At 45.8% G+C, this 17,312-nt stretch overlaps 1 protein-coding gene across 1 annotated transcript in view; it reads right to left on the bottom strand.

Moving 5' to 3' along the window:
* RP1 (RP1 axonemal microtubule associated) overlaps positions 1 to 17,312 on the bottom strand; it is a 729,254-nt gene that overhangs the window by 435,836 nt on the left and 276,106 nt on the right. The window lies entirely within an intron of this gene.

The raw sequence follows: 17,312 nt of genomic DNA, 5'->3' as shown, positions 1-17,312 counted from the left end.
AGTGTGGTCAAAATTCTGCCATTTCTGGCCTCCCTTTAAATTTTGTTGCAGTATGTTATCGAAGTTATTGACACCAGTTTGCTGGTAAAAATAGTTACCTACAGGCCAGCTATTTAAAACTGTGGTTTGTCCGTCACACGGATCACATATAAGTTATGTTCGCTCCAAAGTCAGCCATTTGTAGAGAATGTGGAAAATATTGTCCTCCATTTAAAATGGGCAAGGTGCATGGCAAGGGATGGGGAACTGGACATGATGGTGATGATGATGGTGATGGTTATGGTGCATGCAGAGGCTGAGGCAGAGGCTGTGGCCATGGGTAAGCTGAAATTGTGCCACAACAAACACCCAGATTTTCTCGCCCGACCCTCCTGTACGAATTACTAGGGTACCACAGTACACCACTATTGAACCCAGAGCAGTGTCAAAAGGTTGTTGGTTGGATAGTGGCTAATGCTTCCAGTCACTTTTCCACCACCACCACCACACTGTCTTCCACACAGTAAAGTCTCAATAGCCATGAGTCTGGACCGCATATTCCTCAGGCCACACTACTAAATTCCAACATTTCGTGACTGCTTACGCTCAAAATGTTGCTTTTAGGCTGGTGGAGACGGAAGCTTTCCACAACCTGATGGCGGCGGCAGTCCCTTGGTACTTGGTCCCCAGCTGCCACTATTTCTCCTGGTGTGCCGTCCCCGCACTACACAAGCACGTGTCCCACAACATTAGCCATGCCCTCAACAATGCAGTTACTGGGAAAGTCCACCTAACCACGGACACGTGGACAAGTGCTTGTGGGCAGGGACGGTACATCTCTCTGATAGCACACTGGGTTAACACAGTGGAAGCCAGGACCCAGTTGGACCGTGGGATGGAACACATCCTGCTGATGCCGTGGATTGCAGGACCTAGGTCAATCAGGGTTGCCCCCACAGACTACAGCTCCTGCACCTCATCCTCTTACTCCTCCTCTTTAGCCTCCATCTCCGAAATGACCACATCAGTCGCAAGCAGGAAGCGGTAACAGGCTGTGCTGAAGCTAATATGCTTAGGTGACAAACCGAACAATGCTGAAGACTTGTGGACAGCTCTGAAAGAACAGGCAGATCTGTGGCTGACACCGCTGAACATACAGCCAGGCATGGTCGTGTGTGACAATGGCTGGAACTTGGTGGCAGCTCTCAGGTGAGGTGAGCTCACACACATACCATGCCTGGCCCATGTGCTTAACCTTGTGGTTCAGCGATTTCTCAAAATGTACCCAGAACTGCCAGATCTGCTTGTCAAAGTACGCTACCTGTGTGACCATTTTAGAAAGTCAGCTACAGCTTCTGCCTCCCTTGCTGTGCTTCAGCAGCGTTTGCAGCTTCTGGCTCACTGATTGGTGTGTGATGTCCCCACGCATTGGACCTCTACACTGCAGATGTTGGAAAGGATTTGTGAGCAGTAGAGGGCAGTTGTTGACTACCAGCATCAACAAGGCCATCGGTCTTGAGTTCAGACTCCACACATAAGACCTCAGGAGTGGACATGGATGTCAGACATATGTACCATTCTCCAAAACTTTGATGACCAACAAGATGGTGAGTGGCGATGATGCCATAATTAGCATCACCATCCTGCTTCTCTCTACGCACAATCAAAGAGGATGCATTGCAGGCGGAGCACTATGAGATGGAGCAAGGAACCATACAGGGTGATTACACACAGCCCAGCCTCATCTCATCCCAATGTGGATTGGGTAACAATGAGGAAGAGGAGGAGGAAGAGGAGGAGGAAGAACAGGAGCTAATTTCATGCGCTATAGACGGTACTACCTGCACAACTGTCATACCAGGGTGGATGGCCTGAGGATAGGGAGAAGGAGGAGAGCATGGTCAGTCATCTTCTTGGTGAGGACATGTAAGTCTTGCCTGTTAGCAGTCTGGCACACATGGCTGAGTTTATGTTACGCTGCCTTTCCCGTGACCCATGCATTCTCAATCTTTTGGGTGACAGTCATTACTGGTTGGTGACACTTCTAGGTCCACATTACTAGGAGAACTTTCTATCTCTTATTTCCAAGGCAGACAGGTCTACTGAAATGGGGCAGTACCAGAAGGCCCTTGTTGCGGAATTATTAAAAAAAAATTGTCAAGGTGAAAATATACTTTCTTATATACTTTTGTACTTTTATACTCTTATACTGTGAAACAATAAGTTTTTCCTAATTCCTTGCTAATGCAAATGTAATTGTATTTAAAGATGGCCGCGAGTGTTCAGTTTCGTTTCAGTTTAGTGAACGAAGGGTAAGATTCATTTCTTTGGAAATCGAAACTTAGAGAAGTAAAGAAGAGGAGGAATCCACCAGAAGACGTCCAGCGAATCAGGAGGAGATTGAGCACTGGACGTATGCTGCTGAAACCCCGCCTATTGCATTCCCTTTTTAGTATTGTGTATTTTAGAATAAAGTCAGTTGCTGTGACGGTTACACACATGTGTGTGGATCCACGAGCATGCACTAAGATTGAACCAGCTACCTGTCTGACTCATTCTTACCCGGTACCACATGCTTATAGTTTAATTTGGAATGACTGGTGAAGGAAGGGTATTTGTCGTTATGACCCCGACAATTGGCGCGACCAACGTGGGGCGTGGCCAGCGATCCGAGGCCCCCTGGACCCATGCCTGGATGTCTGTGGATGATACCCGTAGTGGCTGACCTCGAGGACTGATCACCCTCCGCACACGGTAAGTGGTGATCATATACACTGTATGTGTCACACTTGCTAGTGTCTCAGCCGTTATTGGTTTGTCTGTGGTCTCCTTGGGTCCGGGAGGTGACCGGTCGAGTGGTGAGATCGAACGCGATCCTGTGCCATGCTCTGAACCAGCAACTGAGAGACGTCGCATTCTGTGCGTCCTCTGTACACCACACCTCCTCCACCGGTCATTGTACTCCGTTCAACCACCCTACCCGTGACTATTGTCTAGTAGTGAAGTGGAGTGATAAATTGAGCTAGTTGTAGATTGTGGGGCAGCTTAGAGAAAGGGATAGGAGACGCAGCCTCTGTGATATTGTGCTGACAGGTAACTAAGACGTTCCGAGAGGGGACCACCTGTCCAGACAGGTAACTAAGGCGTTCCGAGAGGGGACCACCTGTGCTGATAGGTAACTAAGACGTTCCGAGAGGGGACCACCTGTCCAGACAGGTAACTAAGGCGTTCCGAGAGGGGACCACCTGTGCTGATAGGTAACTTAAGACGTTCCGTGAGGGGACCACCTATATTTTTTGTGGAGGGGTCTCATTAGGAGGCTGCCTCCCAATGGTTGGAATATCGTGGCAGGATAGTCTGTAATCACTGGTGTTCAGGTTAGGGACAGGAAATATTGAGCGCGAGGCTCTTTTTCTTATACGTTGAGCGAGAGGCTCCGTGTTTTTAGAATATCAGTGTTGATATCGCTGCCAGTGGTTTTACTGCAGAAAATCACAGTATTCAGTGAGCCAAGCTGCGTATCTTAAAGCAGAAGTCTGTGCCCCACAAGTTAGATGAGGATGCTGTGGAAGTCAAGACAATGGTCACGGGAGGGCAAGAGACAGTCAAGAAGCTTATCTGCGAGTTGCGCGAGGCTTAAAGAACAAAGGATGAAAATAGGTTGATGGAGAGGAAGGATCAGACAATGTAGAGCCCGTGTTTGGTTATAAAATGCCTGTGAACTGTGATCTTACAGATTGTAAAATGGCCGCCGTGCCACTGATGATGAAAATGCAGTCCCAGCCATTGCCCTGTAATGGCGGCGGAAAGAGATCTCCAGAAGCGTAGGTGTGTCCTGTTTGTGTTGTGCAGAATCCAACCTGGGTGGAAACCTGCCGTGTGTGTGTGTACGGGCCGTTTTTGGGGCTCCGCCCAGACCACGGAGGATCATAGGAAAGTTTTGTAGAAATTAAGTCTGAAAACTGCTGCAATTTGTTACTTTGTAGGAGATGGGAGGGGCGGAGCGGACCGCTGCGAGATTTCTTTGTCAGTTCTCCTCTTTTCTCCTTATCTACGCTACGTGCCGGAGAAAGAGGGGGGCATACAGCTGGGCTTTTGTATTCTCCCTTGTGCGCTGTGGAATGCAGTGATTTTTCTTATCTACGTGTTACTAGATGGGAGGGGGTGAGTGAATCCCTGCGCGACCTGCTTGCAATTCCTCCCCTCGGTGCTGCGGGCTAGAGGGACGGGGAACCATGTATTGCATTCTAAGTTTTCTCTGTCCTTGGTTTAGTACACGCTGAGAGATTTATGTTTAAAGCAATAAGTACTGTATGAAATTGGAAGTGAAATAGATCTGTGTCTAGTCTTAGAGGAAAACTTGTAAGTAATTGAAAGATTGGTAATTACCTGTATCAAGTTGAGTGATTGATATATATAGCAAATTGAAGATCAACAGGGGGGCTCCCTGTTAGATAATATGGTCCCTCCCCAGGAAATTAAGCCTCTTCTCCCGACTGTAAGCTCTGTGCCTCTCAATCCCAAAGCACCAATATACTGGGTTGCCAAAACTTAGTGCACCTCCATCCTATGATCCGGCTGCGTGGATCTGTGATGTATGCGGAGTTACTAATTCTCAGTGTAGAGAGGTCTGTTATAATTGTGGAGTGAGAAGATCCGGGGCTGTAGCCCCCACCTTTCCCTTGCTAAACGCTGACGGCACCTATTATCGGCCACTGCTAGAACGCAATCCTGTATGCCTCCTCCGTTCCCCCCGGTACGATGCCTCAACGTACAATAGCCATACCATTAATCTCTGCCGGTATCTTCCAATATAACAGGAAGGATGCCGCCATGGTTATAGTATCAGCAATAGAGCGCTGTATACAGGAAAACCCCATAAAATTGGAGGAGGTCCGATTTGCCCTTGATAGCCGCCTAACGGCCCATCAGGCAATACTATCTCTAACTGTAATAGAGCCTCCTGCCCCGCTTCCGCAGCAGATGCCTCTTGTGCCCGTATTACCGCCATCTTCTCCCGCCCTCGAGTCAGTAATATCAGAGTTTGAAGAAGATGATGTGAAAGCTACTCCTGACAGGCCAAAGTATACCCCCTTTTCTCCATCCCAGATAGACACCCTTTGTAACCAATTACCCGATCCAGAAACCTCCCCCATGGCCTTCTATAGACAAATAGCAGCGAATCGAGAGATTTATTCTACTCCCCGGAGAGATCTGTTACACTTACTCCAAGTGAAGGCTGGGGAGGAATATTTTCCAATCATTGAGGGTGGCATAATGTATAATGTGAACCTGGATGGGGGAACATATGAGCGTGGGGTTGATTTCTGTAATGCTTTAAAAGTATGGGCACAAGATAGATTAGCGGACCAAGCTACCTCCCTCACAGATGTCACACAGGACAAGGGGGAGACTGCCGAGAAGTTTTATGGGCGTCTTATGGTAGTGTTTAAAGATTTGGGATTCTCATTGTATAATAAAGCCCATTCACACCTTTTTGTGGCAGCTTTAATGTCCGGCCTTAAATCTGAATTGAAGGAGGCAATAATGTCGGTCAGACCCGATATTGAGATTTCCACTCCAGATGATGTATTAAAAGTAATTAAAAGTTTTCAAAAGAATTTAGCACGTTCTGCATCAACAGTAAGATCAAGGGTTAAAACCAGCCACAGCAGTCTCTGCTCCAATTTCAGCCCCCACCCCAGGTACAGGCATGCAGCTGGCTCCTTATCAGTGGGCTGCCCAGCAGCAAACTCTAACTCCAGCCCTCCCACCTTATACAATTCAGTCCCCTACTCAAATATTTCTTTTAACCCTATGTCTGGAGGTATTGCTCCCCAGCCCCGCCGCACCAGTTCTCACTTGCAGTGTTGGCGCTATGGCCGGCCCGGTCACTTTCAAAGAAATTGTCACACCCCTGCTGACAGATGCTACCCTCAAGTTCCCCTTTCCAGTTACAACCTAGCCACATGTCCATGGCTGGACAGCTGCGACTTTGGTGTGCTATTCTCATGCCTACTAATGTGACTTTGAAAAGGTGCACTGTCCTAAACCCTGCTACTTTTCTCCTAGTTCCCCTGGATCCAAAGGGGGGAGGAGTAGGTGACATGAGCAAGGACACTCTTTTTCTTTCTAGAATGGATCCAGAGGAACAAGATTAGGTTTCCAAACCACACGATTGTCCGGAATTAATGTCTTAGGAAACGGCTGGTCTCTAGTGTGCCTATTCTAATGCTGATTTTGAGCTTTTTGTAGATGGATCCCGTCACCAAGATGACCAAGGACGCTGCTGTACCAGATATGCTGTGGTCTCAGAACATGAGGTAATCAAGGCAGAGTCAATGCCAGCTCATATGTCTGCACAAGAAGCGTGCAAACTAGCAGAAGGTAAGACTGTAAATATCTACACTGACTCCAGGTATGCTTTTGGCATTGCACACGATTATGGGCCTATCTGGAGAGCCAGGGCTTTCCTGACAGCAAATGGCCACCCCTTTAAACATGCTGAGGCAGTCCAGCAACTTATGAATGCACTACAGATTCCCACCCAAGCAGGCATCATAAAGGTAAAGGCACATACCAAAGGCACTGATGGACGGACAAAGGGTAACGCACTGGCAGACCAGGCTGCCAAGAAAGCAGCAAGCACTCCTGTGGCCTCTCGAGTACATCACCTAGACACCCCACCATCTCCACTTGTGTTGAAAGACATCTTAGCCCGGTTACAAGAACAGGCAAGTAAGGAGGAGAAAAATAGGTGGCAAAAGACAGGGGCTTGCTCTGATACCGTCACTGGACTATGGGGGAGGGGTGAAAAGGTCTGCCTGCCACAGGTACTGTACCCAATGATGGCACAGGTTCTGCACGGGGGAATGTGCACCACTCGAAGACGGCCATGTGTGACACCCTACAGAAACAATGGATTGCCCACGGGTTTTCCACCTGCGCAGAAAGGCAGGTACAGAGCTGCATGATATGTGCCACACATAATCAGGGTAGGACAGTGAAAACTCCATCCAAACACACTCCCCGGCCCCTTTACCCATTCCAGAGACTGCAGATTGATTATATTCAGTTACTCAGGGTAGGGACGTATGAGTATGTGTTGGTCTGCATTGATTTATTTTTAGGTTGGCCAGAAGCCTACCCAGTTGCCAAAGCTACGGCTAAGACAACGGCGAAGAAACTGATGGCTGAGATCATATGCAGGTATGGAGTTCCTGAAGTCATCGAAAGCGATCAGGGTTCCCATTTTACTGGAGAGATCATGTCAGAGGTAATGGCAGCACTGGGGGTAAGTCAAGCATTGCATACTCCATACCATCCGCAGAGCAGTGGAAAAGTGGAGAGACTAAATGGAACTCTTAAGCTTAAAATCCAGAAGGCAATGGCAGAGACTGGTAAACCATGAACAGAATGCCTTCCTCTAGCTTTGTTTTCAGTAAGATATACCCCAAACAGGAAGACAGGACTGTCACCGTATGAGATTCTGTTTGGCAGGAGCCCCAATTTTGAATGTTTCTTTCCATAACAGTTGCAACCCAAGTACCAGGACTTGACTAGCTATGTGCAGGCCTTACATGGACACCTTGCCAAAGTGCATTTAACCGTTTTCAGTTCTCTTCCAGACCCAGACAAGGTTCCTGGACACCATCCCTTTGTGCCAGGAGACCTGGTGTATGTGAAAAAGTTTGTGCGCAGAGATTGTCTCCAGACAAGATTTGAAGGACCCCACACAGTGATCCTGGTCACCCCCCACTGCAGTAAAACTTGAAGGAAAGAGCACCTGGATCCACGCCTCATATTGTAAAAGAGATTGAACCAGTGTTTAGTCACAGTAGTGACTGAAGGGAAATGTTGCTGTTGTTTTTGATCTTGGGACTGGGGGCCATCCTCGCCCCTACCTCTTCGGCCCCTATTGTAAAAATAAGAATTCTGGTCCCACTATTCTCTGGGTAAACCTGACAGCCCCGGTGAATATCTGGTGATTTGATTTCTGTGATGTAGTCAAGTGCCTCGAGACTGAACGGGTGGTAGAGGGAATCATCCAGTTTTATATGTGTGTTACCAGAAATGACAACAATAATTGTTATTATTGGACAGATGCTGCCTGGAATACAGGAGATGATTGGGGATATAAACCTAGTGAAGCCATGTTCCCAAGGATGGGACGGGTAGGAGTCTTCGTGAGAGAATGCATCTAACAGCCTTTCTGCAACCACCTAGAGGCTGTAAATGGGGTAAAAGTTGTCACCCCCTCCTCCTAAATCTCGAAAGCCCCCAATCTGCTGACCTACAGACGTATGTACTGGGAAGGCATTATAATTATGTATTTAGTAGTGGATACCATGGGAATTTAGGCCATGTACAGCTCCAGGATATTAGCTTCAGACCAACCAAGGCCCCTGTTACCAGTACAGCTAAAACAAGCCCAGGTGAGCGTTTGCAAAATGTAGTTAATGAAGTAATCCCCATTCCAGGTCTCAGTTGGCAAGAGGTTTTCTCCATAGAAACACAAACAGCCCCAAGGAAAAACCTATGGTTAGAATGGGTGAGATACAATGTAAGAGTCCAGAATATCTCTGTAGGATGTATTGCTTGTGCTGCTGCGAATACACATCTCTACACACATGCATTGCTTTTTCCTGATGACAACACCACTGCCTGTGTCATGAATCTGTTGAAAGGTCTGAAGACCACTGACTGCCCAGATTATGTCCCACTAATTCATAAGGAACCCAGACTAAAGGTCCCAGGAGAAGTAACCATATTAGCTGACAATTACACCTGCTATAATTCCCAAGACACCGCAGGTACACCAGTAGGGATCTTCAAGACAAGTTTCTGCAAAGAGAACAGTTCTCTAGATACTGATTTGCTAATTAAACATACACAATATATGTATGCAGCGCCCCAGAGTCCTGGTCGTTGCAGTACTGTGGCTCCGCCACTATGGGGAGCTATGGTGCGTCCGATGGCACTGAAGGAGTTCATCTGATCAGGTATCACAGACACCAATACATTTCACAGCCGGGCCTCCGGGGGGAGCTAAGGGTGCTATTCATTAGGCCACTCCCCACCATAGTGGGTAAACTGGGGGTCAGGCAGGAAGTTAGATCAGAAAGCTGACTGGGTTGGAACCAGGCAACACCTTGTGGCAGAGGGTGTTGCAGGGGAAGATACAGTAGGGTCTCTGTCAGGGGTGGGATCCTGACAGAGGCTTGGCAACGAGAACGAACGTAACGGGACCGCGCCTGCTCCGGGTAGCGGCGGTGCCCAGGAAAGGATTAGAAGAGAGATAGATTGTGCTGAGTGAGAAACGGGATCACGCAAAGGAGAAATACCAGTAGGAGTCGTGCTGTAAGACCGAAGCAACATCCTACTGAGGCGCACTACCGGTGGCCGGAACGCCGAGGGAGTAGAATAACATTCAGCTTCAAGCACTACTCCAAACAGCGTCAGGACAGTCAGTCTCAGGCGGGCTGTCTAACTCAAATCACCTATGAAGTCTTGGGAGGCAATTGCGGGAGAGGGGCGTCTCTAGGGTCCCGGAAGAACTCCAGGCCTACCCGTCAAACGGGTGCCGTTCCTACCCGAACCTCAGGGAGGGACGGAAGATTAGCAGAACATCATCTAGTCGAGTTGTGAGGGAACATCAGAAACAGACACAACAGTTGTGGGGTACTTTCCGTAAGCACAGCAGGGAAGGACTACAACACATAGCGCTAGGGGGAAGGCACAGATTTCCTCCTGTGAAGAGAACTCTGGAAGTGTCATTGGACCGGCCTGACTTGCGCAGCCTGGTGAGCCGTATTCTGGATTGAGGACTCAGAGATCTTCAGTAAAGAGGTAAAGAGACTGCAACCTGGCGCCCTCATTATTTACCGCGACCTGCACCCCACAACTGCACCGTTACAACACCACTTATTGCACCGGACGTCCCCCACTGACAGACAGGGCCACGGACCGGGTCTAGCCACCGTGACAACCCCAGGACTGAGACCTAGAGGCCCGGCTCCGGGTACCCCTCGGCCCTGCGGCGGTGTGGGGGCGCTTCATGTACACCAAAGATACCTGATGAACCTACCAGAAAGAGGAGAAGTTTTGATCAGCTCCACATGAGTTATGAAGAAGATCCACTAGTATATATTGATGCCATTGGAATGCCAAGGGGGGTGTCTGACCAGTTTAAAGCCCAGAACCAGATTTATGCCGGCATTGTTTCTATAATCCCACAGGTGCAGATTAATAAAAATGTTGAATGGATCAAATATATATATATATTACAGTGAACAAAGATTTGTTAATTATAGCTGTGATGCCTTCCAGGGTATAGTTGAGGACTTGGGCCCTAACACTTGTATGACCCGTGCTGCAACCCGACCTAAGAGAATTACACTGAATCCTGTCCAGACAAGATCACATGTAGTGAATAGTGATATAAGAAGCTGACACAGGATTGTGGTTGGTGGATAGTGGGGACATTAACTTTTAGGAGTAGGCTGACAGTAATCCTTTTGGGAAGGAGCTGTAGACCAGCATGTCATGTCGCCCCCACCACCAGAGAACCAACCACATCAGGTAGGGTAAGACATAAACAGGAGTATTATCCCTGGAGGCCCTCTGACTAGCTAGCTACACTAAAGCAGTTGGCTGACCCTGAGAACCAACCTTTCCCATTTTCAGATAAAGATAATATGATGGACGTATAAGTGCACCTAGGCAGGCCTAGGTAGTTAGTGAGCACAAAAACAGGTGACGAGCTAGGACGCAAATTAAGATTTTCTACAAATGTGACAAAGGGGAGTGTAGAGCTATACTTTGGACGGTTACAGCTGAAATGGGAAGACATGGAGTACAGTCCCATAAACCCACTTGATGTTAGAGTATTGGTAAATACATTCATTGACGGTATGACCAAAGACTTACGATACGAAATATAGACAGCCAGAATGGCGAAATGAAGATCCAAAAGACCTGAAGGTTTCTAAAGAAGTTGAACGAATTAGGACAATAAGACGATGTGTCATGTATGCTGGAATAGATACATCTTTCTTCTCCAGTTGGTTAGGTGGGATCGAGGGATTCCTTCAACAAGCTTGTTTAGTACTGATTGCCCTCCTTGTAATTGGATCGATAATTCTCTGTTGTGTTATTCCCTTGTATAAAAAGGTTATTGCCAAAGCAACTCTGACTGGCACCTTCCTCAATCAAGAAGTAGACCCACCAGAGTACGATGGTACTGATCCAAGGGAGATCCCTAAGTATGTCCCCCTCAAGAGAGTAGACAAAACCCCCCATTCTCAGATGATGCTAAGAGATTTAGTTTAGGGACAGTGGGAGAACTCCATGAGAGGTTAGTGAAGGGTTCAGCTGCCTGGAGGCCTCTCGCTAGGGGAGAGTTTCTGAGGTGTCTGGATGAAGAAATCCACCTCCCCTTTTCCCATCACATGGACAGTCTCGAAGGATCTTTCTTTAAGGGAAAAACTTAGTGTTTAGGGGGGATTGTCAAGGTGAAAATATACTTTCTTATATACTTTTGTACTTTTATACTCTTATACTGTGAAACAATAAGTTTTTCCTAATTCCTTGCTAATGCAAATGTAATTGTATTTAAAGATGGCCGCCAGTGTTCAGTTTCGTTTCAGTTTAGTGACCGAAGGGTAAGATTCATTTCTTTGGAAATCGAAACTTAGAGAAGTAAAGAAGAGGAGGAATCCACCAGAAGACGTCCAGCGAATCAGGAGGAGATTGAGCACTGGACGTATGCTGCTGAAACCCCGCCTATTGCATTCCCTTTTTAGTATTGTGTATTTTAGAATAAAGTCAGTTGCTGTGACGGTTACACACGTGTGTGGATCCACGAGCATGCACTAAGATTGAACCAGCTACCTGTCTGACTCATTCTTACCCGGTACCACATGCTTATAGTTTAATTTGGAATGACTGGTGAAGGAAGGGTATTTGTCGTTACGACCCCGACAAAATTCCCATCTGAAAACGCTTGCAGCAGAGATCACAGTTTGTTGGACAACCAAGGAGTACAGGCGAGAGAGATGCAACTCAAATTCAGCAGAGGCAGGGGAACACTGTCAAGCTTCTGGGAGAGTTTTCTCAGACCCTTCAATCGCACAAGCCATGAGGCGCGGGGTACTCTCACAAGGAGTGCAAAGTTTGGGAAGATGCTGAAAGAGTATCGTGCTGACCGTACCAACATCCTCAATGATTCCTCTGTGCCTTATAATTATTTGATATCCAAGCTGGACATGTGGCATGAACTGGCTCTCTATGCCTTGGAGGTCCTGGTCTGCTCTGCCAATAGCAATTTGTCAGAGTGCATTTTTTGTGCCACTGGTGGAATTACTGTATAGCTGATAAGCGCATCCACCTGTCAACTGAAAATGCTGACAGGCTGACTCTTATAAAAATGAACAAAAGGGCTGGATTGAGCCAGACTTCTCAACACCACCGAATGATAGCAGCGTAACATAAAATCAAATCCAGTGTCTTTTTTTGGGAGGTCTATTCCCATGCAACTCTTCACACCCACACATGGGTATATGCTTCTTGATTTTGGCTATTTGCTGTTGTCCTCCTCCTTCTTCTCATCGTCCACCACCATATCACCAGGGTGACCGTGGTCCGTGATGCAAAACCACATCATTTTTTTAAAGGGTATTGAGGATGCCCTTAAAAACAATTTGTTAGACAGTATGTTCATGTATACCTCCCTGGGGTAAATGTTTGTCAGCCCATTAACTTAGTGCATGGGCATTACAACTATAGGAGACCTTCTCCTTTCTAATGGAACAAGGGGCATTGGAGTGCATCTAAATTTTTGTCAGCCCTTGCATTCACTGCATAGGCAAACACTATGGAAGACCCACTTCCTAATTATGGGAACATTTTTTCATGAGTCCCTCCTCCCCATCTCTTTAAAGGGGTATTGGGGTGCATCAACATTTTGGGCAACCCTGCCATTTACTGCATATGCCATAACAGTATAGGAGACCCACTGTTTAATAAGGGGAGCAACAAAGCATAGCCGGCTGATGGATCTCTAAGAATAGTGAGGGCTGACTGCTGGCCCTTTAAGAATAGTAAAGGCCGCATGATGGCCCTATAAAAATAGGTTTTGTGACTTTTAGAGTCCCTCCTTCATAAATTAAACAGGATGAGTCTGATGATGTGTCACACACTACATGGCCAGATAAGGTTGTAAAATGTTAAAATGACATTTCCTAGTGAATGCATTTGTCTTGGTTGAAAGCAATGCTAAAGTTCAAAAACACATCAAAAACGCTATGTGTCAACATAGCCCAAGATGTGGAGGAGCATTTTTGTTATTGGTTATTTATTTTGTCTTATATACAAGTCATTACCCTGAAAAGGATGTTCCTCAACATATTTTCCAGGAAAATCCATTTTGGTTTCATTTTTGTATGTTTTATTGTGAGTCTGTAAAAGTGACTCTGACAACATTGTTCACAGCAGTGACCTGGGAGTCAGAAATACTTCCAGGGGTCTTCCCAATGCTGTTCTCATACTATTTGAGCACTGTTCCCATAGATTTCCACAATTTCTAGTCCCTCTGAAGACCGATGAGGGGCTGCCAGGAAAATACTCGAGTTTCCCATAGACTTACATTGGGCTCGTTGCTTGGGTCGAGCACCCGTGCATTCCAATTTGCTCGACCCAAGCAACGAGCACAAGAGCATTTTAGTGCTCGCCCATCACTATACCTGACACATCTGCCGATTCCTCTCAGCATCCATCTTACAGGCAGACAGGTTTGTAATATTGTTGCAATACAGCAGAGCTCAGAGAGCTGCAGATGCTACCATGCTTGTTAGAAAACATAGTTCAGTTGTACTGTTCTGTGTTAGTTACTTGTCTCATACTATTAACGCCCTTTTTATCTACTATATAATTGTCTAAGGGGAACTTCCGTCTTTCTGTCTGCAACTTCCGTCATGGAAATGCTGCGTCGCTGACTGGTCTCACCAGCTGCCTGTCCTGGCTGCCGCGACCAATCAGCGATGGGCACAGTCCGGCCGAGAATTAGTCCCTCCCTACTCCAGTCAGTGCCTGGCGCCCGCTCCATATTCCCCTCCAGTCAGCGCTCACACAGGGTTAATGACAGCGTTAACGGACCGCGTTATGCCACGGGTAACGCACTCCGTTAACGCTGGTATTAACCCTGTGTGACCAACTTTTTACTATTGATGCTGCCTATGCAGCATCAATAGTAGAAAGATCTAATGTTAAAAATAATATAAAAACAAAAAACCTGCTATTCTCACCATCCGTCGTCCGCTGAGGCGCGCGCGGCTGCCACCAGCTTCCGTTCCCAGAGATGCATTGTGAAATTACCGAGAAGACTTAGCGGTCTCGCGAGACCGCTACGTCATCTGGGCAATTTCGCAATGCATCCTGGGATCGGAAGCTGGTGGCAGCCGCGCGCGCATCGACAGAGCTTTGCTGGATGACGGAGGGTGAGTATAGAACAATTTTTTATTTAAATTATTTTTTTTAACAGGGATATGGTGCCCACACTGCTAAATACTATGTGGGCTGTGTTATATACTGCATGGGCTGCGTTATATACTACATGGCTGCTATATACTACGTGGGCAGTGTTGTATACTATGTGGGCTGTGTTATATACTGCGTGGGCTGTGTTATATACTACATGGCTGCTATATACTACATGGGCAGTGTTATATTCTACATGGCTGCTATATACTACATGGGCAGTGTTATATACTATGTGTGCTGTGTTATATACTGCGTGGGCTGCGTTATATACTACATGGCTGCTGTTGTGAATTCCGTTCTGGAGCTCCCTCCTGTGGTTGTTAATGGAATTTTTGTGAGTTCTGCCCTTGGGCTCCCTCTGGTGGTTTCGAGTGGAACTGCTGCTCCGTTAGGTAGCTGTAGCAGCTGCCATCACTGATCGCCTTGCCTGAGTTTGTTATTTAAACCTGCTCTGGGCATTAGTTCATGCCAGCTGTCAATGTCTTAGGTTGGATTTTGTTCTCTCCTTGCATTTCTCATATGGCCTGTCCTTGTCAGCAAAAGATAAGTTCTGCTAGTTCTTGTTCGTCCATTTGCTTTGGATATTATTGCTTTGCAAATATGTCTCTTTTTGTCCAGCTTGTCACTATGTCATATTCAGGCTAGCTGGAAGCTCTGGGAAGCAGATTTGCCCCTCCACACCGTGAGTCGGTGTGGAGTTCATTTTTTGTAAACTCTGCGTGGAATTTTGTAGTTTTTAATACTGACCGCACAGTATCCTTTTCTCTCTGTCTATCAAGTTTAGTATTGGCCTCCTTTGCTGAAAACTGATTTCATTTCTGTGTATGTCATTTCCCTCTCCACTCACAGCCAATATTTGTGGGGGGCTATCTTTCCTTTTGGGGTTTTCTCTGAGGCAAGATAGCTTTCTATTTCCTTCTTTAGGGGTAGTTAATTCTTAGGCTGTGAAGAGGTGTCTAGGGAGAGTCAGGAACATCCCACGGCTATTACTAGTGTTGTTGTTAGGATTAGGGATTGCGGTCAGTAGAGATACCACCTCCTCAGAGCTCGTCCCATGTTGCGTTTTAGCCACCAGGTCATATCGGTGTGGCCTCTTAACCACCAGGTCATAACAGGCTGCTATATACTACGCGGGCAGTGTTGTATACTATGTGGGCTGTGTTATATACTGCGTGGGCTGTTATATACTATATGGCTGCTATATACTACATGGGCAGTGTTATATACTATGTGGGCAATGTTATATACTATGTGGGCTGTGTTATACTGTTTGAGCTGTGTTATAGACTATGTGGGCTGTGTTATATACTGCGTGGCTGCTATATACTAAGTGGGTAATGTTATATACTACGTGGGCAGTGTTATATACTACGTGGGAAATGTTATATACTGTTTGGGCTGTGCTATATACTGTGTGGCCACTGTTATATACTGCGTGGCCTGTATTAACGCATCGGGTATTCTACAATATGTCGTGGCCTGTGCTATATACTATATGGCTGCTATATACATACATACATATTCTAGAATACCCGATGCGTTAGAATCGGGCCACTATATAGTTAAAAATAATCTCTGGAGGCAGATTGTCATGAGGATCAGTGTCCAGGTCATATCCTGGAGCAGCCCATTTACATATGAGAAATTCATGCATTTTTCTGGACTAAATCATCATGTCGCAAATATCAAGATATCATTTTATTCAGGTTCCTATGACCTACATTTCCATATACAGTAGATGGCTTAGGAGAGTTATTCCTACTGATAGATTCCCTTTAACATATGCAGTGCAGGTTCCGAAAAAACATTCCTCTGTTTCCCTTGTGTGCTTTTCTTTGTACGTTTCAGATAGCTTACATTAAAACTGTCTTATAGTAAAGGACTATTGATTTTTGTAATAAAAATGCAAACCCATATGATTTTTCCATGATAGATCTCCTCAAAGTCTCTGATAAGAACAAACCAACAAACTTTCAGATTTTCACTTTTGTTTAGAAATTTTTAGCAAAGAAATAAAGGGAAATACGTATAAAAAATCTAGAACAAACTAGTAAGAATTTGGAAGGTTTTTGTTTAATGGTAGCACATATAATGTTACTGTGCTGTTAATGTAAAGACTGAGAACATTTAAATGCAGTTCTTTAAAGAAAAATTAGCAATTGGAGTGAGCAGAAATTTTTATAAGGCTCATAAACAAGTTTTGAGCATTTAATAAGCAAATTAAAAATAAAATGAAAACACTTTATTGTAGAGGAACTGTTATGGTTGTGTGAACAATATAAGATAAAGCATATGTAGAATATTAAATCATATCAACTAGTGGTTTCCTGATGTTCTGTACTGAGACTGTGATGGGAAAGACAAAACATCCCTATGTTTTTATGTATTAGTACAGTATTACATATCTGTCCTAGCTCAGGCACCAGCTTCTGGTTCCTTCCCCTAGGACCAATTACTTTTGTTCAAATCTGCAGTGAGTTACTGTGGTAAAATGGTAACCTTTGACATCATCACCCAAAGCCGTTTAAGGATGACTCGGACATCACTGTGCTGTCTGAGTATTTAGTAAGCATAGCATTCAGCTATCACGTGTACCTGAGGAGGTTGCTTCACTATCCCCTTCACTCATTTCGGCTAATCATCTTTTCAGCAAGCTTGTTTATAAACTCTCTATTTCACTTCATAGCTCAGACCTGCAGTTAATCATTCATCTGCTGTAAGCATGAAAAACTTTTTTCTGCTAATACTCTTGTTGTTCTTATAACGCTGCTGCAAATATGTTTTTCTGCAAGCAA

The sequence above is a fragment of the Ranitomeya variabilis genome, chromosome 6 (genome assembly GCF_051348905.1).
Source record: "Ranitomeya variabilis isolate aRanVar5 chromosome 6, aRanVar5.hap1, whole genome shotgun sequence".
Lineage (NCBI taxonomy): Eukaryota > Metazoa > Chordata > Amphibia > Anura > Dendrobatidae > Ranitomeya > Ranitomeya variabilis.
This window is presented reverse-complemented; position numbering and strand designations above follow the sequence as displayed.